This window comes from Crinia signifera, chromosome 6, assembly GCF_055691185.1.
Source record: "Crinia signifera chromosome 6, ASM5569118v1, whole genome shotgun sequence".
Taxonomy (NCBI): Eukaryota; Metazoa; Chordata; class Amphibia; order Anura; family Myobatrachidae; genus Crinia; species Crinia signifera.
The window spans coordinates 217,473,987-217,500,823 of NC_139222.1; the positions used below are offsets into that span (position 1 = coordinate 217,473,987).

The 26,837-nt window shown below is 46.5% G+C and overlaps 15 non-coding genes and 2 pseudogenes across 15 annotated transcripts; all 17 read left to right on the forward strand.

Annotated features, from left to right (window-relative positions):
- Window positions 1–833: 833 nt before the first annotated feature.
- On the forward strand, window positions 834–1,024 carry LOC146012010 (U2 spliceosomal RNA). The gene has a single exon (XR_014445186.1). It is a non-coding gene; the product is annotated as a U2 spliceosomal RNA (small nuclear RNA).
- A 1,374-nt stretch (window positions 1,025–2,398) lies between these two features.
- LOC146012559 (U2 spliceosomal RNA) lies at window positions 2,399–2,589 on the forward strand. The gene has a single exon (XR_014445719.1). It is a non-coding gene; the product is annotated as a U2 spliceosomal RNA (small nuclear RNA).
- Window positions 2,590–3,965: 1,376 nt separating this feature from the next.
- LOC146012011 (U2 spliceosomal RNA) lies at window positions 3,966–4,156 on the forward strand. Its single transcript, XR_014445187.1, has one exon. It is a non-coding gene; the product is annotated as a U2 spliceosomal RNA (small nuclear RNA).
- Window positions 4,157–5,530: 1,374 nt separating this feature from the next.
- Window positions 5,531–5,721, forward strand: LOC146012012 (U2 spliceosomal RNA). The gene has a single exon (XR_014445188.1). It is a non-coding gene; the product is annotated as a U2 spliceosomal RNA (small nuclear RNA).
- Window positions 5,722–7,095: 1,374 nt separating this feature from the next.
- On the forward strand, window positions 7,096–7,286 carry LOC146012013 (U2 spliceosomal RNA). Its single transcript, XR_014445189.1, has one exon. It is a non-coding gene; the product is annotated as a U2 spliceosomal RNA (small nuclear RNA).
- A 1,374-nt stretch (window positions 7,287–8,660) lies between these two features.
- On the forward strand, window positions 8,661–8,851 carry LOC146012014 (U2 spliceosomal RNA). Its single transcript, XR_014445190.1, has one exon. It is a non-coding gene; the product is annotated as a U2 spliceosomal RNA (small nuclear RNA).
- Window positions 8,852–10,220: 1,369 nt separating this feature from the next.
- Window positions 10,221–10,411, forward strand: LOC146012015 (U2 spliceosomal RNA). The gene has a single exon (XR_014445191.1). It is a non-coding gene; the product is annotated as a U2 spliceosomal RNA (small nuclear RNA).
- A 1,374-nt stretch (window positions 10,412–11,785) lies between these two features.
- On the forward strand, window positions 11,786–11,976 carry LOC146012016 (U2 spliceosomal RNA). The gene has a single exon (XR_014445192.1). It is a non-coding gene; the product is annotated as a U2 spliceosomal RNA (small nuclear RNA).
- Window positions 11,977–13,350: 1,374 nt separating this feature from the next.
- Window positions 13,351–13,541, forward strand: LOC146012017 (U2 spliceosomal RNA). Its single transcript, XR_014445193.1, has one exon. It is a non-coding gene; the product is annotated as a U2 spliceosomal RNA (small nuclear RNA).
- Window positions 13,542–14,915: 1,374 nt separating this feature from the next.
- Window positions 14,916–15,106, forward strand: LOC146012018 (U2 spliceosomal RNA). Its single transcript, XR_014445194.1, has one exon. It is a non-coding gene; the product is annotated as a U2 spliceosomal RNA (small nuclear RNA).
- Window positions 15,107–16,480: 1,374 nt separating this feature from the next.
- On the forward strand, window positions 16,481–16,617 carry LOC146012729 (U2 spliceosomal RNA; annotated as a pseudogene).
- Window positions 16,618–17,734: 1,117 nt separating this feature from the next.
- On the forward strand, window positions 17,735–17,910 carry LOC146012670 (U2 spliceosomal RNA; annotated as a pseudogene).
- Window positions 17,911–19,284: 1,374 nt separating this feature from the next.
- LOC146012019 (U2 spliceosomal RNA) lies at window positions 19,285–19,475 on the forward strand. The gene has a single exon (XR_014445195.1). It is a non-coding gene; the product is annotated as a U2 spliceosomal RNA (small nuclear RNA).
- Window positions 19,476–20,850: 1,375 nt separating this feature from the next.
- Window positions 20,851–21,041, forward strand: LOC146012021 (U2 spliceosomal RNA). Its single transcript, XR_014445197.1, has one exon. It is a non-coding gene; the product is annotated as a U2 spliceosomal RNA (small nuclear RNA).
- Window positions 21,042–22,415: 1,374 nt separating this feature from the next.
- Window positions 22,416–22,606, forward strand: LOC146012022 (U2 spliceosomal RNA). The gene has a single exon (XR_014445198.1). It is a non-coding gene; the product is annotated as a U2 spliceosomal RNA (small nuclear RNA).
- Window positions 22,607–23,980: 1,374 nt separating this feature from the next.
- On the forward strand, window positions 23,981–24,171 carry LOC146012023 (U2 spliceosomal RNA). Its single transcript, XR_014445199.1, has one exon. It is a non-coding gene; the product is annotated as a U2 spliceosomal RNA (small nuclear RNA).
- Window positions 24,172–25,546: 1,375 nt separating this feature from the next.
- On the forward strand, window positions 25,547–25,737 carry LOC146012024 (U2 spliceosomal RNA). The gene has a single exon (XR_014445200.1). It is a non-coding gene; the product is annotated as a U2 spliceosomal RNA (small nuclear RNA).
- The last annotated feature ends 1,100 nt before the right edge of the window (window positions 25,738–26,837 follow it).

Here is a 26,837-nt window from a genome sequence, read left to right on the forward strand (position 1 = left end):
CTCTCTTTTGTTTTGGGAATTTTTTTTCCTCTTCCATTTTTTTTTGCCGAGCCCAACAATTGATGATCATTGAGAGGGGGATTTAGAAAAAGTATCACTTACCTTCTTCGGACCATCATTTGGGTGGTAACTGCCAATAAAAGAAAACATTGGCCCACCCAGCTCACCTACACATGACTGTCCTGTCTGCCTGTCTGTTCCAAGTGACTGTCTGGCTGTCAGGTTCCGCCGGATTCCGAGTGAGCAGCTTGTGATGTCATAGAGGGCAGATTGTGATGTCACACAAAGGGTCCTGCCACATGAATGCCTGTCCATCTGACTGTCTACTACTGCTGCTGAATGGGCTCAAAACAGGAAAGCCGTCATTGCACCTGATTGTGCAAGATTCCTCCTTCTCCTCTGCAGCAGCTAGCTGATTGATTTACTCAGCAGCAGTTCGTCAGGGACACAGGCATGCAGCAGCAAAGAGCGAGGAGACAGCTGGCTGCTGCTGCTTGCCTGTTGGTCGTCTGCCTAGTGGGTGTGTGTCTGTTGACGCGACATCAACAGACGGGGCGGAGCACATGCAAATTTGGCCTCCTACCCAGCTGAGGCACCCTGCCCGCCCGCCGACGACCTAATCACAAAATCAGTTGGATGGCTACTCGTCCTCCGGTCCCTGTCCAGCACTTCAAGTCCTATTCACACCTGCCGTACAGCCAGGTATCTTTCAGACTGCAACGACATAGAAGTGATGTGTGTGTGTTAGATGTGTCCGTGGTGCTGATCTCTTCTGCACCAGTGTTGGTGGCCGAATTCCGGTTCGCGCGCTTTGCTGGGACCCCATTCGGGTTATCGCTTCTCGGCCTTTTGGCTAAGATCAAGTGTAGTATCTGTTCTTATCAGTTTAATATCTGATACGCCCCCTATCTGGGGGCCATATATTAAATGGATTTTTAGAACAGGGAGATGGAAGAAGAGCTTGCTCTGTCCACTCCACGCATTGACCTGGTATTGCAGTACTTCCAGGACCGGTGCACCTTCCTAATCTGTTATCCAAAAAAAGACTATTTCCATTCCTGGCACTTAATTTGGAGTATCAATTGTTTGTGCACCTTTGTACTAACTTTGTATTTAGAAATGCATGCATTTGCTGCTTCAAGGTTTAACCCTTGTGCATAAATACTTTGAAATCCTGCCTCCAGTGTATCATTTTGTGACTATTTCTTGACTCCTTGAATTGTACTTTCTGGAATCGAGGCAGTTAAATATTTTTACGTGACACTACACTTGATATCAGCATATGCGGCCCAGCCAAAAGACCGGAAGCCTGCCTAAATTAAATGACTTATCAATCGCTGCGACCTCCCAAAAAATAGGCAAACACTATGTGACTTACCTACGATCTTTCCACGGAAACATCAACTGGATCACAGCAATGGCATTTTTGGACCCCCCTCCCTCTCCATTTGAAATGGCTTGGTTTTTTTTTTGCTTTTTCTTTCTTGATCTCTTATATTTTTTTTCTTTTCTTTTTGCACTCTCTTTTCTCTCTCTTTTGTTTTGGGAAATTTTTTTCCTCTTTCCTCTCTTTTGTTTTGGGAATTTTTTTTCCTCTTCCATTTTTTTTTGCCGAGCCCAACAATTGATGATCATTGAGAGGGGGATTTAGAAAAAGTATCACTTACCTTCTTCGGACCATCATTTGGGTGGTAACTGCCAATAAAAGAAAACATTGGCCCACCCAGCTCACCTACACATGACTGTCCTGTCTGCCTGTCTGTTCCAAGTGACTGTCTGGCTGTCAGGTTCCGCCGGATTCCGAGTGAGCAGCTTGTGATGTCATAGAGGGCAGATTGTGATGTCACACAAAGGGTCCTGCCACATGAATGCCTGTCCATCTGACTGTCTACTACTGCTGCTGAATGGGCTCAAAACAGGAAAGCCGTCATTGCACCTGATTGTGCAAGATTCCTCCTTCTCCTCTGCAGCAGCTAGCTGATTGATTTACTCAGCAGCAGTTCGTCAGGGACACAGGCATGCAGCAGCAAAGAGCGAGGAGACAGCTGGCTGCTGCTGCTTGCCTGTTGGTCGTCTGCCTAGTGGGTGTGTGTCTGTTGACGCGACGTCAACAGACGGGGCGGAGCACATGCAAATTTGGCCTCCTACCCAGCTGAGGCACCCTGCCCGCCCGCCGACGACCTAATCACAAAATCAGTTGGATGGCTACTCGTCCTCCGGTCCCTGTCCAGCACTTCAAGTCCTATTCACACCTGCCGTACAGCCAGGTATCTTTCAGACTGCAACGACATAGAAGTGATGTGTGTGTGTTAGATGTGTCCGTGGTGCTGATCTCTTCTGCACCAGTGTTGGTGGCCGAATTCCGGTTCGCGCGCTTTGCTGGGACCCCATTCGGGTTATCGCTTCTCGGCCTTTTGGCTAAGATCAAGTGTAGTATCTGTTCTTATCAGATTAATATCTGATACGCCCCCTATCTGGGGGCCATATATTAAATGGATTTTTAGAACAGGGAGATGGAAGAAGAGCTTGCTCTGTCCACTCCACGCATTGACCTGGTATTGCAGTACTTCCAGGACCGGTGCACCTTCCTAATCTGTTATCCAAAAAAAGACTATTTCCATTCCTGGCACTTAATTTGGAGTATCAATTGTTTGTGCACCTTTGTACTAACTTTGTATTTAGAAATGCATGCATTTGCTGCTTCAAGGTTTAACCCTTGTGCATAAATACTTTGAAATCCTGCCTCCAGTGTATCATTTTGTGACTATTTCTTGACTCCTTGAATTGTACTTTCTGGAATCGAGGCAGTTAAATATTTTTACGTGACACTACACTTGATATCAGCATATGCGGCCTAGCCAAAAGACCGGAAGCCTGCCTAAATTAAATGACTTATCAATCGCTGCGACCTCCCAAAAAATAGGCAAACACTATGTGACTTACCTACGATCTTTCCACGGAAACATCAACTGGATCACAGCAATGGCATTTTTGGACCCCCCTCCCTCTCCATTTGAAATGGCTTGGTTTTTTTTTTGCTTTTTCTTTCTTGATCTCTTATATTTTTTTTCTTTTCTTTTTGCGCTCTCTTTTCTCTCTCTTTTGTTTTGGGAAATTTTTTTCCTCTTTCCTCTCTTTTGTTTTGGGAATTTTTTTTCCTCTTCCATTTTTTTTTGCCGAGCCCAACAATTGATGATCATTGAGAGGGGGATTTAGAAAAAGTATCACTTACCTTCTTCGGACCATCATTTGGGTGGTAACTGCCAATAAAAGAAAACATTGGCCCACCCAGCTCACCTACACATGACTGTCCTGTCTGCCTGTCTGTTCCAAGTGACTGTCTGGCTGTCAGGTTCCGCCGGATTCCGAGTGAGCAGCTTGTGATGTCATAGAGGGCAGATTGTGATGTCACACAAAGGGTCCTGCCACATGAATGCCTGTCCATCTGACTGTCTACTACTGCTGCTGAATGGGCTCAAAACAGGAAAGCCGTCATTGCACCTGATTGTGCAAGATTCCTCCTTCTCCTCTGCAGCAGCTAGCTGATTGATTTACTCAGCAGCAGTTCGTCAGGGACACAGGCATGCAGCAGCAAAGAGCGAGGAGACAGCTGGCTGCTGCTGCTTGCCTGTTGGTCGTCTGCCTAGTGGGTGTGTGTCTGTTGACGCGACGTCAACAGACGGGGCGGAGCACATGCAAATTTGGCCTCCTACCCAGCTGAGGCACCCTGCCCGCCCGCCGACGACCTAATCACAAAATCAGTTGGATGGCTACTCGTCCTCCGGTCCCTGTCCAGCACTTCAAGTCCTATTCACACCTGCCGTACAGCCAGGTATCTTTCAGACTGCAACGACATAGAAGTGATGTGTGTGTGTGTTAGATGTGTCCGTGGTGCTGATCTCTTCTGCACCAGTGTTGGTGGCCGAATTCCGGTTCGCGCGCTTTGCTGGGACCCCATTCGGGTTATCGCTTCTCGGCCTTTTGGCTAAGATCAAGTGTAGTATCTGTTCTTATCAGTTTAATATCTGATACGCCCCCTATCTGGGGGCCATATATTAAATGGATTTTTAGAACAGGGAGATGGAAGAAGAGCTTGCTCTGTCCACTCCACGCATTGACCTGGTATTGCAGTACTTCCAGGACCGGTGCACCTTCCTAATCTGTTATCCAAAAAAAGACTATTTCCATTCCTGGCACTTAATTTGGAGTATCAATTGTTTGTGCACCTTTGTACTAACTTTGTATTTAGAAATGCATGCATTTGCTGCTTCAAGGTTTAACCCTTGTGCATAAATACTTTGAAATCCTGCCTCCAGTGTATCATTTTGTGACTATTTCTTGACTCCTTGAATTGTACTTTCTGGAATCGAGGCAGTTAAATATTTTTACGTGACACTACACTTGATATCAGCATATGCGGCCTAGCCAAAAGACCGGAAGCCTGCCTAAATTAAATGACTTATCAATCGCTGCGACCTCCCAAAAAATAGGCAAACACTATGTGACTTACCTACGATCTTTCCACGGAAACATCAACTGGATCACAGCAATGGCATTTTTGGACCCCCCTCCCTCTCCATTTGAAATGGCTTGGTTTTTTTTTTGCTTTTTCTTTCTTGATCTCTTATATTTTTTTTCTTTTCTTTTTGCGCTCTCTTTTCTCTCTCTTTTGTTTTGGGAAATTTTTTTCCTCTTTCCTCTCTTTTGTTTTGGGAATTTTTTTTCCTCTTCCATTTTTTTTTGCCGAGCCCAACAATTGATGATCATTGAGAGGGGGATTTAGAAAAAGTATCACTTACCTTCTTCGGACCATCATTTGGGTGGTAACTGCCAATAAAAGAAAACATTGGACCACCCAGCTCACCTACACATGACTGTCCTGTCTGCCTGTCTGTTCCAAGTGACTGTCTGGCTGTCAGGTTCCGCCGGATTCCGAGTGAGCAGCTTGTGATGTCATAGAGGGCAGATTGTGATGTCACACAAAGGGTCCTGCCACATGAATGCCTGTCCATCTGACTGTCTACTACTGCTGCTGAATGGGCTCAAAACAGGAAAGCCGTCATTGCACCTGATTGTGCAAGATTCCTCCTTCTCCTCTGCAGCAGCTAGCTGATTGATTTACTCAGCAGCAGTTCGTCAGGGACACAGGCATGCAGCAGCAAAGAGCGAGGAGACAGCTGGCTGCTGCTGCTTGCCTGTTGGTCGTCTGCCTAGTGGGTGTGTGTCTGTTGACGCGACGTCAACAGACGGGGCGGAGCACATGCAAATTTGGCCTCCTACCCAGCTGAGGCACCCTGCCCGCCCGCCGACGACCTAATCACAAAATCAGTTGGATGGCTACTCGTCCTCCGGTCCCTGTCCAGCACTTCAAGTCCTATTCACACCTGCCGTACAGCCAGGTATCTTTCAGACTGCAACGACATAGAAGTGATGTGTGTGTGTTAGATGTGTCCGTGGTGCTGATCTCTTCTGCACCAGTGTTGGTGGCCGAATTCCGGTTCGCGCGCTTTGCTGGGACCCCATTCGGGTTATCGCTTCTCGGCCTTTTGGCTAAGATCAAGTGTAGTATCTGTTCTTATCAGTTTAATATCTGATACGCCCCCTATCTGGGGGCCATATATTAAATGGATTTTTAGAACAGGGAGATGGAAGAAGAGCTTGCTCTGTCCACTCCACGCATTGACCTGGTATTGCAGTACTTCCAGGACCGGTGCACCTTCCTAATCTGTTATCCAAAAAAAGACTATTTCCATTCCTGGCACTTAATTTGGAGTATCAATTGTTTGTGCACCTTTGTACTAACTTTGTATTTAGAAATGCATGCATTTGCTGCTTCAAGGTTTAACCCTTGTGCATAAATACTTTGAAATCCTGCCTCCAGTGTATCATTTTGTGACTATTTCTTGACTCCTTGAATTGTACTTTCTGGAATCGAGGCAGTTAAATATTTTTACGTGACACTACACTTGATATCAGCATATGCGGCCTAGCCAAAAGACCGGAAGCCTGCCTAAATTAAATGACTTATCAATCGCTGCGACCTCCCAAAAAATAGGCAAACACTATGTGACTTACCTACGATCTTTCCACGGAAACATCAACTGGATCACAGCAATGGCATTTTTGGACCCCCCTCCCTCTCCATTTGAAATGGCTTGGTTTTTTTTTTGCTTTTTCTTTCTTGATCTCTTATATTTTTTTTCTTTTCTTTTTGCGCTCTCTTTTCTCTCTCTTTTGTTTTGGGAAATTTTTTTCCTCTTTCCTCTCTTTTGTTTTGGGAATTTTTTTTCCTCTTCCATTTTTTTTTGCCGAGCCCAACAATTGATGATCATTGAGAGGGGGATTTAGAAAAAGTATCACTTACCTTCTTCGGACCATCATTTGGGTGGTAACTGCCAATAAAAGAAAACATTGGCCCACCCAGCTCACCTACACATGACTGTCCTGTCTGCCTGTCTGTTCCAAGTGACTGTCTGGCTGTCAGGTTCCGCCGGATTCCGAGTGAGCAGCTTGTGATGTCATAGAGGGCAGATTGTGATGTCACACAAAGGGTCCTGCCACATGAATGCCTGTCCATCTGACTGTCTACTACTGCTGCTGAATGGGCTCAAAACAGGAAAGCCGTCATTGCACCTGATTGTGCAAGATTCCTCCTTCTCCTCTGCAGCAGCTAGCTGATTGATTTACTCAGCAGCAGTTCGTCAGGGACACAGGCATGCAGCAGCAAAGAGCGAGGAGACAGCTGGCTGCTGCTGCTTGCCTGTTGGTCGTCTGCCTAGTGGGTGTGTGTCTGTTGACGCGACGTCAACAGACGGGGCGGAGCACATGCAAATTTGGCCTCCTACCCAGCTGAGGCACCCTGCCCGCCCGCCGACGACCTAATCACAAAATCAGTTGGATGGCTACTCGTCCTCCGGTCCCTGTCCAGCACTTCAAGTCCTATTCACACCTGCCGTACAGCCAGGTATCTTTCAGACTGCAACGACATAGAAGTGATGTGTGTGTGTTAGATGTGTCCGTGGTGCTGATCTCTTCTGCACCAGTGTTGGTGGCCGAATTCCGGTTCGCGCGCTTTGCTGGGACCCCATTCGGGTTATCGCTTCTCGGCCTTTTGGCTAAGATCAAGTGTAGTATCTGTTCTTATCAGTTTAATATCTGATACGCCCCCTATCTGGGGGCCATATATTAAATGGATTTTTAGAACAGGGAGATGGAAGAAGAGCTTGCTCTGTCCACTCCACGCATTGACCTGGTATTGCAGTACTTCCAGGACCGGTGCACCTTCCTAATCTGTTATCCAAAAAAAGACTATTTCCATTCCTGGCACTTAATTTGGAGTATCAATTGTTTGTGCATCTTTGTACTAACTTTGTATTTAGAAATGCATGCATTTGCTGCTTCAAGGTTTAACCCTTGTGCATAAATACTTTGAAATCCTGCCTCCAGTGTATCATTTTGTGACTATTTCTTGACTCCTTGAATTGTACTTTCTGGAATCGAGGCAGTTAAATATTTTTACGTGACACTACACTTGATATCAGCATATGCGGCCTAGCCAAAAGACCGGAAGCCTGCCTAAATTAAATGACTTATCAATCGCTGCGACCTCCCAAAAAATAGGCAAACACTATGTGACTTACCTACGATCTTTCCACGGAAACATCAACTGGATCACAGCAATGGCATTTTTGGACCCCCCTCCCTCTCCATTTGAAATGGCTTGGTTTTTTTTTTGCTTTTTCTTTCTTGATCTCTTATATTTTTTTTCTTTTCTTTTTGCGCTCTCTTTTCTCTCTCTTTTGTTTTGGGAAATTTTTTTCCTCTTTCCTCTCTTTTGTTTTGGGAATTTTTTTTCCTCTTCCATTTTTTTTTGCCGAGCCCAACAATTGATGATCATTGAGAGGGGGATTTAGAAAAAGTATCACTTACCTTCTTCGGACCATCATTTGGGTGGTAACTGCCAATAAAAGAAAACATTGGCCCACCCAGCTCACCTACACATGACTGTCCTGTCTGCCTGTCTGTTCCAAGTGACTGTCTGGCTGTCAGGTTCCGCCGGATTCCGAGTGAGCAGCTTGTGATGTCATAGAGGGCAGATTGTGATGTCACACAAAGGGTCCTGCCACATGAATGCCTGTCCATCTGACTGTCTACTACTGCTGCTGAATGGGCTCAAAACAGGAAAGCCGTCATTGCACCTGATTGTGCAAGATTCCTCCTTCTCCTCTGCAGCAGCTAGCTGATTGATTTACTCAGCAGCAGTTCGTCAGGGACACAGGCATGCAGCAGCAAAGAGCGAGGAGACAGCTGGCTGCTGCTGCTTGCCTGTTGGTCGTCTGCCTAGTGGGTGTGTGTCTGTTGACGCGACGTCAACAGACGGGGCGGAGCACATGCAAATTTGGCCTCCTACCCAGCTGAGGCACCCTGCCCGCCCGCCGACGACCTAATCACAAAATCAGTTGGATGGCTACTCGTCCTCCGGTCCCTGTCCAGCACTTCAAGTCCTATTCACACCTGCCGTACAGCCAGGTATCTTTCAGACTGCAACAACATAGAAGTGATGTGTTTGTGTTAGATGTGTCCGTGGTGCTGATCTCTTCTGCACCAGTGTTGGTGGCCGAATTCCGGTTCGCGCGCTTTGCTGGGACCCCATTCGGGTTATCGCTTCTCGGCCTTTTGGCTAAGATCAAGTGTAGTATCTGTTCTTATCAGTTTAATATCTGATACGCCCCCTATCTGGGGGCCATATATTAAATGGATTTTTAGAACAGGGAGATGGAAGAAGAGCTTGCTCTGTCCACTCCACGCATTGACCTGGTATTGCAGTACTTCCAGGACCGGTGCACCTTCCTAATCTGTTATCCAAAAAAAGACTATTTCCATTCCTGGCACTTAATTTGGAGTATCAATTGTTTGTGCACCTTTGTACTAACTTTGTATTTAGAAATGCATGCATTTGCTGCTTCAAGGTTTAACCCTTGTGCATAAATACTTTGAAATCCTGCCTCCAGTGTATCATTTTGTGACTATTTCTTGACTCCTTGAATTGTACTTTCTGGAATCGAGGCAGTTAAATATTTTTACGTGACACTACACTTGATATCAGCATATGCGGCCTAGCCAAAAGACCGGAAGCCTGCCTAAATTAAATGACTTATCAATCGCTGCGACCTCCCAAAAAATAGGCAAACACTATGTGACTTACCTACGATCTTTCCACGGAAACATCAACTGGATCACAGCAATGGCATTTTTGGACCCCCCTCCCTCTCCATTTGAAATGGCTTGGTTTTTTTTTTTGCTTTTTCTTTCTTGATCTCTTATATTTTTTTTTTCTTTTTGCGCTCTCTTTTCTCTCTCTTTTGTTTTGGGAAATTTTTTTCCTCTTTCCTCTCTTTTGTTTTGGGAATTTTTTTTCCTCTTCCATTTTTTTTTGCCGAGCCCAACAATTGATGATCATTGAGAGGGGGATTTAGAAAAAGTATCACTTACCTTCTTCGGACCATCATTTGGGTGGTAACTGCCAATAAAAGAAAACATTGGCCCACCCAGCTCACCTACACATGACTGTCCTGTCTGCCTGTCTGTTCCAAGTGACTGTCTGGCTGTCAGGTTCCGCCGGATTCCGAGTGAGCAGCTTGTGATGTCATAGAGGGCAGATTGTGATGTCACACAAAGGGTCCTGCCACATGAATGCCTGTCCATCTGACTGTCTACTACTGCTGCTGAATGGGCTCAAAACAGGAAAGCCGTCATTGCACCTGATTGTGCAAGATTCCTCCTTCTCCTCTGCAGCAGCTAGCTGATTGATTTACTCAGCAGCAGTTCGTCAGGGACACAGGCATGCAGCAGCAAAGAGCGAGGAGACAGCTGGCTGCTGCATGCCTGTTGGTCGTCTGCCTAGTGGGTGTGTGTCTGTTGACGCGACGTCAACAGACGGGGCGGAGCACATGCAAATTTGGCCTCCTACCCAGCTGAGGCACCCTGCCCGCCCGCCGACGACCTAATCACAAAATCAGTTGGATGGCTACTCGTCCTCCGGTCCCTGTCCAGCACTTCAAGTCCTATTCACACCTGCCGTACAGCCAGGTATCTTTCAGACTGCAACGACATAGAAGTGATGTGTGTGTGTTAGATGTGTCCGTGGTGCTGATCTCTTCTGCACCAGTGTTGGTGGCCGAATTCCGGTTCGCGCGCTTTGCTGGGACCCCATTCGGGTTATCGCTTCTCGGCCTTTTGGCTAAGATCAAGTGTAGTATCTGTTCTTATCAGTTTAATATCTGATACGCCCCCTATCTGGGGGCCATATATTAAATGGATTTTTAGAACAGGGAGATGGAAGAAGAGCTTGCTCTGTCCACTCCACGCATTGACCTGGTATTGCAGTACTTCCAGGACCGGTGCACCTTCCTAATCTGTTATCCAAAAAAAGACTATTTCCATTCCTGGCACTTAATTTGGAGTATCAATTGTTTGTGCACCTTTGTACTAACTTTGTATTTAGAAATGCATGCATTTGCTGCTTCAAGGTTTAACCCTTGTGCATAAATACTTTGAAATCCTGCCTCCAGTGTATCATTTTGTGACTATTTCTTGACTCCTTGAATTGTACTTTCTGGAATCGAGGCAGTTAAATATTTTTACGTGACACTACACTTGATATCAGCATATGCGGCCTAGCCAAAAGACCGGAAGCCTGCCTAAATTAAATGACTTATCAATCGCTGCGACCTCCCAAAAAATAGGCAAACACTATGTGACTTACCTACGATCTTTCCACGGAAACATCAACTGGATCACAGCAATGGCATTTTTGGACCCCCCTCCCTCTCCATTTGAAATGGCTTGGTTTTTTTTTTGCTTTTTCTTTCTTGATCTCTTATATTTTTTTTCTTTTCTTTTTGCGCTCTCTTTTCTCTCTCTTTTGTTTTGGGAAATTTTTTTCCTCTTTCCTCTCTTTTGTTTTGGGAATTTTTTTTCCTCTTCCATTTTTTTTTGCCGAGCCCAACAATTGATGATCATTGAGAGGGGGATTTAGAAAAAGTATCACTTACCTTCTTCGGACCATCATTTGGGTGGTAACTGCCAATAAAAGAAAACATTGGCCCACCCAGCTCACCTACACATGACTGTCCTGTCTGCCTGTCTGTTCCAAGTGACTGTCTGGCTGTCAGGTTCCGCCGGATTCCGAGTGAGCAGCTTGTGATGTCATAGAGGGCAGATTGTGATGTCACACAAAGGGTCCTGCCACATGAATGCCTGTCCATCTGACTGTCTTCTACTGCTGCTGAATGGGCTCAAAACAGGAAAGCCGTCATTGCACCTGATTGTGCAAGATTCCTCCTTCTCCTCTGCAGCAGCTAGCTGATTGATTTACTCAGCAGCAGTTCGTCAGGGACACAGGCATGCAGCAGCAAAGAGCGAGGAGACAGCTGGCTGCTGCTGCTTGCCTGTTGGTCGTCTGCCTAGTGGGTGTGTGTCTGTTGACGCGACGTCAACAGACGGGGCGGAGCACATGCAAATTTGGCCTCCTACCCAGCTGAGGCACCCTGCCCGCCCGCCGACAACCTAATCACAAAATCAGTTGGATGGCTACTCGTCCTCCGGTCCCTGTCCAGCACTTCAAGTCCTATTCACACCTGCCGTACAGCCAGGTATCTTTCAGACTGCAACGACATAGAAGTGATGTGTGTGTGTTAGATGTGTCCGTGGTGCTGATCTCTTCTGCACCAGTGTTGGTGGCCGAATTCCGGTTCGCGCGCTTTGCTGGGACCCCATTCGGGTTATCGCTTCTCGGCCTTTTGGCTAAGATCAAGTGTAGTATCTGTTCTTATCAGTTTAATATCTGATACGCCCCCTATCTGGGGGCCATATATTAAATGGATTTTTAGAACAGGGAGATGGAAGAAGAGCTTGCTCTGTCCACTCCACGCATTGACCTGGTATTGCAGTACTTCCAGGACCGGTGCACCTTCCTAATCTGTTATCCAAAAAAAGACTATTTCCATTCCTGGCACTTAATTTGGAGTATCAATTGTTTGTGCACCTTTGTACTAACTTTGTATTTAGAAATGCATGCATTTGCTGCTTCAAGGTTTAACCCTTGTGCATAAATACTTTGAAATCCTGCCTCCAGTGTATCATTTTGTGACTATTTCTTGACTCCTTGAATTGTACTTTCTGGAATCGAGGCAGTTAAATATTTTTACGTGACACTACACTTGATATCAGCATATGCGGCCTAGCCAAAAGACCGGAAGCCTGCCTAAATTAAATGACTTATCAATCGCTGCGACCTCCCAAAAAATAGGCAAACACTATGTGACTTACCTACGATCTTTCCACGGAAACATCAACTGGATCACAGCAATGGCATTTTTGGACCCCCCTCCCTCTCCATTTGAAATGGCTTGGTTTTTTTTTTGCTTTTTCTTTCTTGATCTCTTATATTTTTTTTCTTTTCTTTTTGCGCTCTCTTTTCTCTCTCTTTTGTTTTGGGAAATTTTTTTCCTCTTTCCTCTCTTTTGTTTTGGGAATTTTTTTTCCTCTTCCATTTTTTTTTGCCGAGCCCAACAATTGATGATCATTGAGAGGGGGATTTAGAAAAAGTATCACTTACCTTCTTCGGACCATCATTTGGGTGGTAACTGCCAATAAAAGAAAACATTGGCCCACCCAGCTCACCTACACATGACTGTCCTGTCTGCCTGTCTGTTCCAAGTGACTGTCTGGCTGTCAGGTTCCGCCGGATTCCGAGTGAGCAGCTTGTGATGTCATAGAGGGCAGATTGTGATGTCACACAAAGGGTCCTGCCACATGAATGCCTGTCCATCTGACTGTCTACTACTGCTGCTGAATGGGCTCAAAACAGGAAAGCCGTCATTGCACCTGATTGTGCAAGATTCCTCCTTCTCCTCTGCAGCAGCTAGCTGATTGATTTACTCAGCAGCAGTTCGTCAGGGACACAGGCATGCAGCAGCAAAGAGCGAGGAGACAGCTGGCTGCTGCTGCTTGCCTGTTGGTCGTCTGCCTAGTGGGTGTGTGTCTGTTGACGCGACGTCAACAGACGGGGCGGAGCACATGCAAATTTGGCCTCCTACCCAGCTGAGGCACCCTGCCCGCCCGCCGACGACCTAATCACAAAATCAGTTGGATGGCTACTCGTCCTCCGGTCCCTGTCCAGCACTTCAAGTCCTATTCACACCTGCCGTACAGCCAGGTATCTTTCAGACTGCAACGACATAGAAGTGATGTGTGTGTGTTAGATGTGTCCGTGGTGCTGATCTCTTCTGCACCAGTGTTGGTGGCCGAATTCCGGTTCGCGCGCTTTGCTGGGACCCCATTCGGGTTATCGCTTCTCGGCCTTTTGGCTAAGATCAAGTGTAGTATCTGTTCTTATCAGTTTAATATCTGATACGCCCCCTATCTGGGGGCCATATATTAAATGGATTTTTAGAACAGGGAGATGGAAGAAGAGCTTGCTCTGTCCACTCCACGCATTGACCTGGTATTGCAGTACTTCCAGGACCGGTGCACCTTCCTAATCTGTTATCCAAAAAAAGACTATTTCCATTCCTGGCACTTAATTTGGAGTATCAATTGTTTGTGCACCTTTGTACTAACTTTGTATTTAGAAATGCATGCATTTGCTGCTTCAAGGTTTAACCCTTGTGCATAAATACTTTGAAATCCTGCCTCCAGTGTATCATTTTGTGACTATTTCTTGACTCCTTGAATTGTACTTTCTGGAATCGAGGCAGTTAAATATTTTTACGTGACACTACACTTGATATCAGCATATGCGGCCTAGCCAAAAGACCGGAAGCCTGCCTAAATTAAATGACTTATCAATCGCTGCGACCTCCCAAAAAATAGGCAAACACTATGTGACTTACCTACGATCTTTCCACGGAAACATCAACTGGATCACAGCAATGGCATTTTTGGACCCCCCTCCCTCTCCATTTGAAATGGCTTGGTTTTTTTTTTGCTTTTTCTTTCTTGATCTCTTATATTTTTTTTCTTTTCTTTTTGCGCTCTCTTTTCTCTCTCTTTTGTTTTGGGAAATTTTTTTCCTCTTTCCTCTCTTTTGTTTTGGGAATTTTTTTTCCTCTTCCATTTTTTTTTGCCGAGCCCAACAATTGATGATCATTGAGAGGGGGATTTAGAAAAAGTATCACTTACCTTCTTCGGACCATCATTTGGGTGGTAACTGCCAATAAAAGAAAACATTGGCCCACCCAGCTCACCTACACATGACTGTCCTGTCTGCCTGTCTGTTCCAAGTGACTGTCTGGCTGTCAGGTTCCGCCGGATTCCGAGTGAGCAGCTTGTGATGTCATAGAGGGCAGATTGTGATGTCACACAAAGGGTCCTGCCACATGAATGCCTGTCCATCTGACTGTCTACTACTGCTGCTGAATGGGCTCAAAACAGGAAAGCCGTCATTGCACCTGATTGTGCAAGATTCCTCCTTCTCCTCTGCAGCAGCTAGCTGATTGATTTACTCAGCAGCAGTTCGTCAGGGACACAGGCATGCAGCAGCAAAGAGCGAGGAGACAGCTGGCTGCTGCTGCTTGCCTGTTGGTCGTCTGCCTAGTGGGTGTGTGTCTGTTGACGCAACGTCAACAGACGGGGCGGAGCACATGCAAATTTGGCCTCCTACCCAGCTGAGGCACCCTGCCCGCCCGCCGACGACCTAATCACAAAATCAGTTGGATGGCTACTCGTCCTCCGGTCCCTGTCCAGCACTTCAAGTCCTATTCACACCTGCCGTACAGCCAGGTATCTTTCAGACTGCAACGACATAGAAGTGATGTGTGTGTGTTAGATGTGTCCGTGGTGCTGATCTCTTCTGCACCAGTGTTGGTGGCCGAATTCCGGTTCGCGCGCTTTGCTGGGACCCCATTCGGGTTATCGCTTCTCGGCCTTTTGGCTAAGATCAAGTGTAGTATCTGTTCTTATCAGTTTAATATCTGATACGCCCCCTATCTGGGGGCCATATATTAAATGGATTTTTAGAACAGGGAGATGGAAGAAGAGCTTGCTCTGTCCACTCCACGCATTGACCTGGTATTGCAGTACTTCCAGGACCGGTGCACCTTCCTAATCTGTTATCCAAAAAAAGACTATTTCCATTCCTGGCACTTAATTTGGAGTATCAATTGTTTGTGCACCTTTGTACTAACTTTGTATTTAGAAATGCATGCATTTGCTGCTTCAAGGTTTAACCCTTGTGCATAAATACTTTGAAATCCTGCCTCCAGTGTATCATTTTGTGACTATTTCTTGACTCCTTGAATTGTACTTTCTGGAATCGAGGCAGTTAAATATTTTTACGTGACACTACACTTGATATCAGCATATGCGGCCTAGCCAAAAGACCGGAAGCCTGCCTAAATTAAATGACTTATCAATCGCTGCGACCTCCCAAAAAATAGGCAAACACTATGTGACTTACCTACGATCTTTCCACGGAAACATCAACTGGATCACAGCAATGGCATTTTTGGACCCCCCTCCCTCTCCATTTGAAATGGCTTGGTTTTTTTTTTGCTTTTTCTTTCTTGATCTCTTATATTTTTTTTCTTTTCTTTTTGCGCTCTCTTTTCTCTCTCTTTTGTTTTGGGAAATTTTTTTCCTCTTTCCTCTCTTTTGTTTTGGGAATTTTTTTTCCTCTTCCATTTTTTTTTGCCGAGCCCAACAATTGATGATCATTGAGAGGGGGATTTAGAAAAAGTATCACTTACCTTCTTCGGACCATCATTTGGGTGGTAACTGCCAATAAAAGAAAACATTGGCCCACCCAGCTCACCTACACATGACTGTCCTGTCTGCCTGTCTGTTCCAAGTGACTGTCTGGCTGTCAGGTTCCGCCGGATTCCGAGTGAGCAGCTTGTGATGTCATAGAGGGCAGATTGTGATGTCACACAAAGGGTCCTGCCACATGAATGCCTGTCCATCTGACTGTCTACTACTGCTGCTGAATGGGCTCAAAACAGGAAAGCCGTCATTGCACCTGATTGTGCAAGATTCCTCCTTCTCCTCTGCAGCAGCTAGCTGATTGATTTACTCAGCAGCAGTTCGTCAGGGACACAGGCATGCAGCAGCAAAGAGCGAGGAGACAGCTGGCTGCTGCTGCTTGCCTGTTGGTCGTCTGCCTAGTGGGTGTGTGTCTGTTGACGCGACGTCAACAGACGGGGCGGAGCACATGCAAATTTGGCCTCCTACCCAGCTGAGGCACCCTGCCCGCCCGCCGACGACCTAATCACAAAATCAGTTGGATGGCTACTCGTCCTCCGGTCCCTGTCCAGCACTTCAAGTCCTATTCACACCTGCCGTACAGCCAGGTATCTTTCAGACTGCAACGACATAGAAGTGATGTGTGTGTGTTAGATGTGTCCGTGGTGCTGATCTCTTCTCCACCAGTGTTGGTGGCCGAATTCCGGTTCGCGCGCTTTGCTGGGACCCCATTCGGGTTATCGCTTCTCGGCCTTTTGGCTAAGATCAAGTGTAGTATCTGTTCTTATCAGTTGGGTATGGACTGGCCTCTGGCAGAGAATAGAGAAAGGTGAGACTGAGTAGCTGCTCTGATGGGCGGAGGGTGTGGGACCCCTCTGTTTTTTCCCGGGAGTAGTGAAAAGTCTCACTAAGTATCTTCACCTCTGCCTTTGGTAGGAGGTGTTGTTTCCGTAAATCCACTGGTAAGAGGGGGGGAGAAACACTGGGCCTAGTAGTTTGACTCTCTTGACGGGGTTTGTAGCCCCCGAAGGATGAGTCAGCGAAAGGCTCAGTCTAGTATCCAATCCCAGGGAGCGGAGAAAGGTTGGGACTGAGTAGATGGCTCCTGTTCCAGAGGTTCGTAGCCTCTGATGGGGAGACCGCGAAAGGCCCAGCTTAGTACCTTAACCCTGGGAGCGGAGAAACACTGGGACTGAGTAGATTGCTCTTCCGGAGGGGGTGCAGCCCCTAAGGGAGTCTTTCGAAAGGCCCAGTGGAGTACCCATTCCCATGCCAGGGGCTGGAAAGTGCCTGCTGTTGAGACGGAGAAACACTTGGTCGGACGCTGACTGGCTGGCTGCCTGGAGTCCGAGGCTGCACTGTGCCCCCGGGGAAACTCGGGGGTGCCGGACATGCACGGGTGATCCCAAGTCACCTTGCACGAATGGCACTTGCACTGCGCACTTCCCTTTAGGTTAGCGCATCACGTCCTTACCCTGTCCTTTTGGATGGGGTAGGACAATTTTTCACACCCCCCCCCCGGCCTTCTGGCTAGGGCCTTATTCTTTTCTTTTTATGATTTGCACGTTTTGCACTTCACGTTTTTCGTTAGTTTGTCACGTTTTTTCATTTGGGTAGTGCGGCTGTCCCTAACAGGCCTTCCGTTCCCCAAACGTGACTGGGACTCTTCACCTTTTGGGGAGAGTCCCGGTTCCCTCGAGGGCAACCCCGAGCCGCAAGGCGGAGGGAAGCCTAAGCGGGTCTCTCCAAACCTTCGGGTGCGGAGGACCCACCGTCCGAAACCCTTCCGGGGGTGGAGGAAACGCGGGTCCCTCTGAGCTTCGGCGAAGAGGACCCACCGATCCCTTTTTTCCCTTCCTCGGCCTTATGGTTGAGGGGGGTTAGGGGAACCATGGGGCCTTTCTCCTTTGGGAGAGGGCCCACACGTTTGTACGGCTGCCCCCTGTGCACGCGTTTAGTCACGTCACTGGTGGTGGTGGGAGCACACCTCGGGCTCCCTGAGTTTCTTCAAACTCATCTGTTCTTATCAGTTTAATATCTGATACACCCCCTATCTGGGGGCCATATATTAAATGGATTTTTAGAACAGGGAGATGGAAGAAGAGCTTGCTCTGTCCACTCCACGCATTGACCTGGTATTGCAGTACTTCCAGGACCGGTGCACCTTCCTAATCTGTTATCCAAAAAAAGACTATTTCCATTCCTGGCACTTAATTTGGAGTATCAATTGTTTGTGCACCTTTGTACTAACTTTGTATTTAGAAATGCATGCATTTGCTGCTTCAAGGTTTAACCCTTGTGCATAAATACTTTGAAATCCTGCCTCCAGTGTATCATTTTGTGACTATTTCTTGACTCCTTGAATTGTACTTTCTGGAATCGAGGCAGTTAAATATTTTTACGTGACACTACACTTGATATCAGCATATGCGGCCTAGCCAAAAGACCGGAAGCCTGCCTAAATTAAATGACTTATCAATCGCTGCGACCTCCCAAAAAATAGGCAAACACTATGTGACTTACCTACGATCTTTCCACGGAAACATCAACTGGATCACAGCAATGGCATTTTTGGACCCCCCTCCCTCTCCATTTGAAATGGCTTGGTTTTTTTTTTGCTTTTTCTTTCTTGATCTCTTATATTTTTTTTCTTTTCTTTTTGCGCTCTCTTTTCTCTCTCTTTTGTTTTGGGAAATTTTTTTCCTCTTTCCTCTCTTTTGTTTTGGGAATTTTTTTTCCTCTTCCATTTTTTTTTGCCGAGCCCAACAATTGATGATCATTGAGAGGGGGATTTAGAAAAAGTATCACTTACCTTCTTCGGACCATCATTTGGGTGGTAACTGCCAATAAAAGAAAACATTGGCCCACCCAGCTCACCTACACATGACTGTCCTGTCTGCCTGTCTGTTCCAAGTGACTGTCTGGCTGTCAGGTTCCGCCGGATTCCGAGTGAGCAGCTTGTGATGTCATAGAGGGCAGATTGTGATGTCACACAAAGGGTCCTGCCACATGAATGCCTGTCCATCTGACTGTCTACTACTGCTGCTGAATGGTCTCAAAACAGGAAAGCCGTCATTGCACCTGATTGTGCAAGATTCCTCCTTCTCCTCTGCAGCAGCTAGCTGATTGATTTACTCAGCAGCAGTTCGTCAGGGACACAGGCATGCAGCAGCAAAGAGCGAGGAGACAGCTGGCTGCTGCTGCTTGCCTGTTGGTCGTCTGCCTAGTGGGTGTGTGTCTGTTGACGCGACGTCAACAGACGGGGCGGAGCACATGCAAATTTGGCCTCCTACCCAGCTGAGGCACCCTGCCCGCCCGCCGACGACCTAATCACAAAATCAGTTGGATGGCTACTCGTCCTCCGGTCCCTGTCCAGCACTTCAAGTCCTATTCACACCTGCCGTACAGCCAGGTATCTTTCAGACTGCAACGACATAGAAGTGATGTGTGTGTGTTAGATGTGTCCGTGGTGCCGATCTCTTCTGCACCAGTGTTGGTGGCCGAATTCCGGTTCGCGCGCTTTGCTGGGACCCCATTCGGGTTATCGCTTCTCGGCCTTTTGGCTAAGATCAAGTGTAGTATCTGTTCTTATCAGTTTAATATCTGATACGCCCCCTATCTGGGGGCCATATATTAAATGGATTTTTAGAACAGGGAGATGGAAGAAGAGCTTGCTCTGTCCACTCCACGCATTGACCTGGTATTGCAGTACTTCCAGGACCGGTGCACCTTCCTAATCTGTTATCCAAAAAAAGACTATTTCCATTCCTGGCACTTAATTTGGAGTATCAATTGTTTGTGCACCTTTGTACTAACTTTGTATTTAGAAATGCATGCATTTGCTGCTTCAAGGTTTAACCCTTGTGCATAAATACTTTGAAATCCTGCCTCCAGTGTATCATTTTGTGACTATTTCTTGACTCCTTGAATTGTACTTTCTGGAATCGAGGCAGTTAAATATTTTTACGTGACACTACACTTGATATCAGCATATGCGGCCTAGCCAAAAGACCGGAAGCCTGCCTAAATTAAATGACTTATCAATCGCTGCGACCTCCCAAAAAATAGGCAAACACTATGTGACTTACCTACGATCTTTCCACGGAAACATCAACTGGATCACAGCAATGGCATTTTTGGACCCCCCTCCCTCTCCATTTGAAATGGCTTGGTTTTTTTTTTGCTTTTTCTTTCTTGATCTCTTATATTTTTTTTCTTTTCTTTTTGCGCTCTCTTTTCTCTCTCTTTTGTTTTGGGAAATTTTTTTCCTCTTTCCTCTCTTTTGTTTTGGGAATTTTTTTTCCTCTTCCATTTTTTTTTTGCCGAGCCCAACAATTGATGATCATTGAGAGGGGGATTTAGAAAAAGTATCACTTACCTTCTTCGGACCATCATTTGGGTGGTAACTGCCAATAAAAGAAAACACTGGCCCACCCAGCTCACCTACACATGACTGTCCTGTCTGCCTGTCTGTTCCAAGTGACTGTCTGGCTGTCAGGTTTCGCCGGATTCCGAGTGAGCAGCTTGTGATGTCATAGAGGGCAGATTGTGATGTCACACAAAGGGTCCTGCCACATGAATGCCTGTCCATCTGACTGTCTACTACTGCTGCTGAATGGGCTCAAAACAGGAAAGCCGTCATTGCACCTGATTGTGCAAGATTCCTCCTTCTCCTCTGCAGCAGCTAGCTGATTGATTTACTCAGCAGCAGTTCGTCAGGGACACAGGCATGCAGCAGCAAAGAGCGAGGAGACAGCTGGCTGCTGCTGCTTGCCTGTTGGTCGTCTGCCTAGTGGGTGTGTGTCTGTTGACGCGACGTCAACAGACGGGGCGGAGCACATGCAAATTTGGCCTCCTACCCAGCTGAGGCACCCTGCCCGCCCGCCGACGACCTAATCACAAAATCAGTTGGATGGCTACTCGTCCTCCGGTCCCTGTCCAGCACTTCAAGTCCTATTCACACCTGCCGTACAGCCAGGTATCTTTCAGACTGCAACGACATAGAAGTGATGTGTGTGTGTTAGATGTGTCCGTGGTGCTGATCTCTTCTGCACCAGTGTTGGTGGCCGAATTCCGGTTCGCGCGCTTTGCTGGGACCCCATTCGGGTTATCGCTTCTCGGCCTTTTGGCTAAGATCAAGTGTAGTATCTGTTCTTATCAGTTTAATATCTGATACGCCCCCTATCTGGGGGCCATATATTAAATGGATTTTTAGAACAGGGAGATGGAAGAAGAGCTTGCTCTGTCCACTCCACGCATTGACCTGGTATTGCAGTACTTCCAGGACCGGTGCACCTTCCTAATCTGTTATCCAAAAAAAGACTATTTCCATTCCTGGCACTTAATTTGGAGTATCAATTGTTTGTGCACCTTTGTACTAACTTTGTATTTAGAAATGCATGCATTTGCTGCTTCAAGGTTTAACCCTTGTGCATAAATACTTTGAAATCCTGCCTCCAGTGTATCATTTTGTGACTATTTCTTGACTCCTTGAATTGTACTTTCTGGAATCGAGGCAGTTAAATATTTTTACGTGACACTACACTTGATATCAGCATATGCGGCCTAGCCAAAAGACCGGAAGCCTGCCTAAATTAAATGACTTATCAATCGCTGCGACCTCCCAAAAAATAGGCAAACACTATGTGACTTACCTACGATCTTTCCACGGAAACATCAACTGGATCACAGCAAAGGCATTTTTGGACCCCCCTCCCTCTCCATTTGAAATGGCTTGGTTTTTTTTTTGCTTTTTCTTTCTTGATCTCTTATATTTTTTTTCTTTTCTTTTTGCGCTCTCTTTTCTCTCTCTTTTGTTTTGGGAAATTTTTTTCCTCTTTCCTCTCTTTTGTTTTGGGAATTTTTTTTCCTCTTCCATTTTTTTTTGCCGAGCCCAACAATTGATGATCATTGAGAGGGGGATTTAGAAAAAGTATCACTTACCTTCTTCGGACCATCATTTGGGTGGTAACTGCCAATAAAAGAAAACATTGGCCCACCCAGCTCACCTACACATGACTGTCCTGTCTGCCTGTCTGTTCCAAGTGACTGTCTGGCTGTCAGGTTCCGCCGGATTCCGAGTGAGCAGCTTGTGATGTCATAGAGGGCAGATTGTGATGTCACACAAAGGGTCCTGCCACATGAATGCCTGTCCATCTGACTGTCTACTACTGCTGCTGAATGGGCTCAAACCAGGAAAGCCGTCATTGCACCTGATTGTGCAAGATTCCTCCTTCTCCTCTGCAGCAGCTAGCTGATTGATTTACTCAGCAGCAGTTCGTCAGGGACACAGGCATGCAGCAGCAAAGAGCGAGGAGACAGCTGGCTGCTGCTGCTTGCCTGTTGGTCGTCTGCCTAGTGGGTGTGTGTCTGTTGACGCGACGTCAACAGACGGGGCGGAGCACATGCAAATTTGGCCTCCTACCCAGCTGAGGCACCCTGCCCGCCCGCCGACGACCTAATCACAAAATCAGTTGGATGGCTACTCGTCCTCCGGTCCCTGTCCAGCACTTCAAGTCCTATTCACACCTGCCGTACAGCCAGGTATCTTTCAGACTGCAACGACATAGAAGTGATGTGTGTGTGTTAGATGTGTCCGTGGTGCTGATCTCTTCTGCACCAGTGTTGGTGGCCGAATTCCGGTTCGCGCGCTTTGCTGGGACCCCATTCGGGTTATCGCTTCTCGGCCTTTTGGCTAAGATCAAGTGTAGTATCTGTTCTTATCAGTTTAATATCTGATACGCCCCCTATCTGGGGGCCATATATTAAATGGATTTTTAGAACAGGGAGATGGAAGAAGAGCTTGCTCTGTCCACTCCACGCATTGACCTGGTATTGCAGTACTTCCAGGACCGGTGCACCTTCCTAATCTGTTATCCAAAAAAAGACTATTTCCATTCCTGGCACTTAATTTGGAGTATCAATTGTTTGTGCACCTTTGTACTAACTTTGTATTTAGAAATGCATGCATTTGCTGCTTCAAGGTTTAACCCTTGTGCATAAATACTTTGAAATCCTGCCTCCAGTGTATCATTTTGTGACTATTTCTTGACTCCTTGAATTGTACTTTCTGGAATCGAGGCAGTTAAATATTTTTACGTGACACTACACTTGATATCAGCATATGCGGCCTAGCCAAAAGACCGGAAGCCTGCCTAAATTAAATGACTTATCAATCGCTGCGACCTCCCAAAAAATAGGCAAACACTATGTGACTTACCTACGATCTTTCCACGGAAACATCAACTGGATCACAGCAATGGCATTTTTGGACCCCCCTCCCTCTCCATTTGAAATGGCTTGGTTTTTTTTTTGCTTTTTCTTTCTTGATCTCTTATATTTTTTTTCTTTTCTTTTTGCGCTCTCTTTTCTCTCTCTTTTGTTTTGGGAAATTTTTTTCCTCTTTCCTCTCTTTTGTTTTGGGAATTTTTTTTCCTCTTCCATTTTTTTTTGCCGAGCCCAACAATTGATGATCATTGAGAGGGGGATTTAGAAAAAGTATCACTTACCTTCTTCGGACCATCATTTGGGTGGTAACTGCCAATAAAAGAAAACACTGGCCCACCCAGCTCACCTACACATGACTGTCCTGTCTGCCTGTCTGTTCCAAGTGACTGTCTGGCTGTCAGGTTCCGCCGGATTCCGAGTGAGCAGCTTGTGATGTCATAGAGGGCAGATTGTGATGTCACACAAAGGGTCCTGCCACATGAATGCCTGTCCATCTGACTGTCTACTACTGCTGCTGAATGGGCTCAAAACAGGAAAGCCGTCATTGCACCTGATTGTGCAAGATTCCTCCTTCTCCTCTGCAGCAGCTAGCTGATTGATTTACTCAGCAGCAGTTCGTCAGGGACACAGGCATGCAGCAGCAAAGAGCGAGGAGACAGCTGGCTGCTGCTGCTTGCCTGTTGGTCGTCTGCCTAGTGGGTGTGTGTCTGTTGACGCGACGTCAACAGACGGGGCGGAGCACATGCAAATTTGGCCTCCTACCCAGCTGAGGCACCCTGCCCGCCCGCCGACGACCTAATCACAAAATCAGTTGGATGGCTACTCGTCCTCCGGTCCCTGTCCAGCACTTCAAGTCCTATTCACACCTGCCGTACAGCCAGGTATCTTTCAGACTGCAACGACATAGAAGTGATGTGTGTGTGTTAGATGTGTCCGTGGTGCTGATCTCTTCTGCACCAGTGTTGGTGGCCGAATTCCGGTTCGCGCGCTTTGCTGGGACCCCATTCGGGTTATCGCTTCTCGGCCTTTTGGCTAAGATCAAGTGTAGTATCTGTTCTTATCAGTTTAATATCTGATACGCCCCCTATCTGGGGGCCATATATTAAATGGATTTTTAGAACAGGGAGATGGAAGAAGAGCTTGCTCTGTCCACTCCACGCATTGACCTGGTATTGCAGTACTTCCAGGACCGGTGCACCTTCCTAATCTGTTATCCAAAAAAAGACTATTTCCATTCCTGGCACTTAATTTGGAGTATCAATTGTTTGTGCACCTTTGTACTAACTTTGTATTTAGAAATGCATGCATTTGCTGCTTCAAGGTTTAACCCTTGTGCATAAATACTTTGAAATCCTGCCTCCAGTGTATCATTTTGTGACTATTTCTTGACTCCTTGAATTGTACTTTCTGGAATCGAGGCAGTTAAATATTTTTACGTGACACTACACTTGATATCAGCATATGCGGCCTAGCCAAAAGACCGGAAGCCTGCCTAAATTAAATGACTTATCAATCGCTGCGACCTCCCAAAAAATAGGCAAACACTATGTGACTTACCTACGATCTTTCCACGGAAACATCAACTGGATCACAGCAATGGCATTTTTGGACCCCCCTCCCTCTCCATTTGAAATGGCTTGGTTTTTTTTTTTGCTTTTTCTTTCTTGATCTCTTATATTTTTTTTCTTTTCTTTTTGCGCTCTCTTTTCTCTCTCTTTTGTTTTGGGAAATTTTTTTCCTCTTTCCTCTCTTTTGTTTTGGGAATTTTTTTTCCTCTTCCATTTTTTTTTGCCGAGCCCAACAATTGATGATCATTGAGAGGGGGATTTAGAAAAAGTATCACTTACCTTCTTCGGACCATCATTTGGGTGGTAACTGCCAATAAAAGAAAACATTGGCCCACCCAGCTCACCTACACATGACTGTCCTGTCTGCCTGTCTGTTCCAAGTGACTGTCTGGCTGTCAGGTTCCGCCGGATTCCGAGTGAGCAGCTTGTGATGTCATAGAGGGCAGATTGTGATGTCACACAAAGGGTCCTGCCACATGAATGCCTGTCCATCTGACTGTCTACTACTGCTGCTGAATGGGCTCAAAACAGGAAAGCCGTCATTGCACCTGATTGTGCAAGATTCCTCCTTCTCCTCTGCAGCAGCTAGCTGATTGATTTACTCAGCAGCAGTTCGTCAGGGACACAGGCATGCAGCAGCAAAGAGCGAGGAGACAGCTGGCTGCTGCTGCTTGCCTGTTGGTCGTCTGCCTAGTGGGTGTGTGTCTGTTGACGCGACGTCAACAGACGGGGCGGAGCACATGCAAATTTGGCCTCCTACCCAGCTGAGGCACCCTGCCCGCCCGCCGACGACCTAATCACAAAATCAGTTGGATGGCTACTCGTCCTCCGGTCCCTGTCCAGCACTTCAAGTCCTATTCACACCTGCCGTACAGCCAGGTATCTTTCAGACTGCAACGACATAGAAGTGATGTGTGTGTGTTAGATGTGTCCGTGGTGCTGATCTCTTCTGCACCAGTGTTGGTGGCCGAATTCCGGTTCGCGCGCTTTGCTGGGACCCCATTCGGGTTATCGCTTCTCGGCCTTTTGGCTAAGATCAAGTGTAGTATCTGTTCTTATCAGTTTAATATCTGATACGCCCCCTATCTGGGGGCCATATATTAAATGGATTTTTAGAACAGGGAGATGGAAGAAGAGCTTGCTCTGTCCACTCCACGCATTGACCTGGTATTGCAGTACTTCCAGGACCGGTGCACCTTCCTAATCTGTTATCCAAAAAAAGACTATTTCCATTCCTGGCACTTAATTTGGAGTATCAATTGTTTGTGCACCTTTGTACTAACTTTGTATTTAGAAATGCATGCATTTGCTGCTTCAAGGTTTAACCCTTGTGCATAAATACTTTGAAATCCTGCCTCCAGTGTATCATTTTGTGACTATTTCTTGACTCCTTGAATTGTACTTTCTGGAATCGAGGCAGTTAAATATTTTTACGTGACACTACACTTGATATCAGCATATGCGGCCTAGCCAAAAGACCGGAAGCCTGCCTAAATTAAATGACTTATCAATCGCTGCGACCTCCCAAAAAATAGGCAAACACTATGTGACTTACCTACGATCTTTCCACGGAAACATCAACTGGATCACAGCAATGGCATTTTTGGACCCCCCTCCCTCTCCATTTGAAATGGCTTGGTTTTTTTTTTGCTTTTTCTTTCTTGATCTCTTATATTTTTTTTCTTTTCTTTTTGCGCTCTCTTTTCTCTCTCTTTTGTTTTGGGAAATTTTTTTCCTCTTTCCTCTCTTTTGTTTTGGGAATTTTTTTTCCTCTTCCATTTTTTTTTGCCGAGCCCAACAATTGATGATCATTGAGAGGGGGATTTAGAAAAAGTATCACTTACCTTCTTCGGACCATCATTTGGGTGGTAACTGCCAATAAAAGAAAACATTGGCCCACCCAGCTCACCTACACATGACTGTCCTGTCTGCCTGTCTGTTCCAAGTGACTGTCTGGCTGTCAGGTTCCGCCGGATTCCGAGTGAGCAGCTTGTGATGTCATAGAGGGCAGATTGTGATGTCATACAAAGGGTCCTGCCACATGAATGCCTGTCCATCTGACTGTCTACTACTGCTGCTGAATGGGCTCAAAACAGGAAAGCCGTCATTGCACCTGATTGTGCAAGATTCCTCCTTCTCCTCTGCAGCAGCTAGCTGATTGATTTACTCAGCAGCAGTTCGTCAGGGACACAGGCATGCAGCAGCAAAGAGCGAGGAGACAGCTGGCTGCTGCTGCTTGCCTGTTGGTCGTCTGCCTAGTGGGTGTGTGTCTGTTGACGCGACGTCAACAGACGGGGCGGA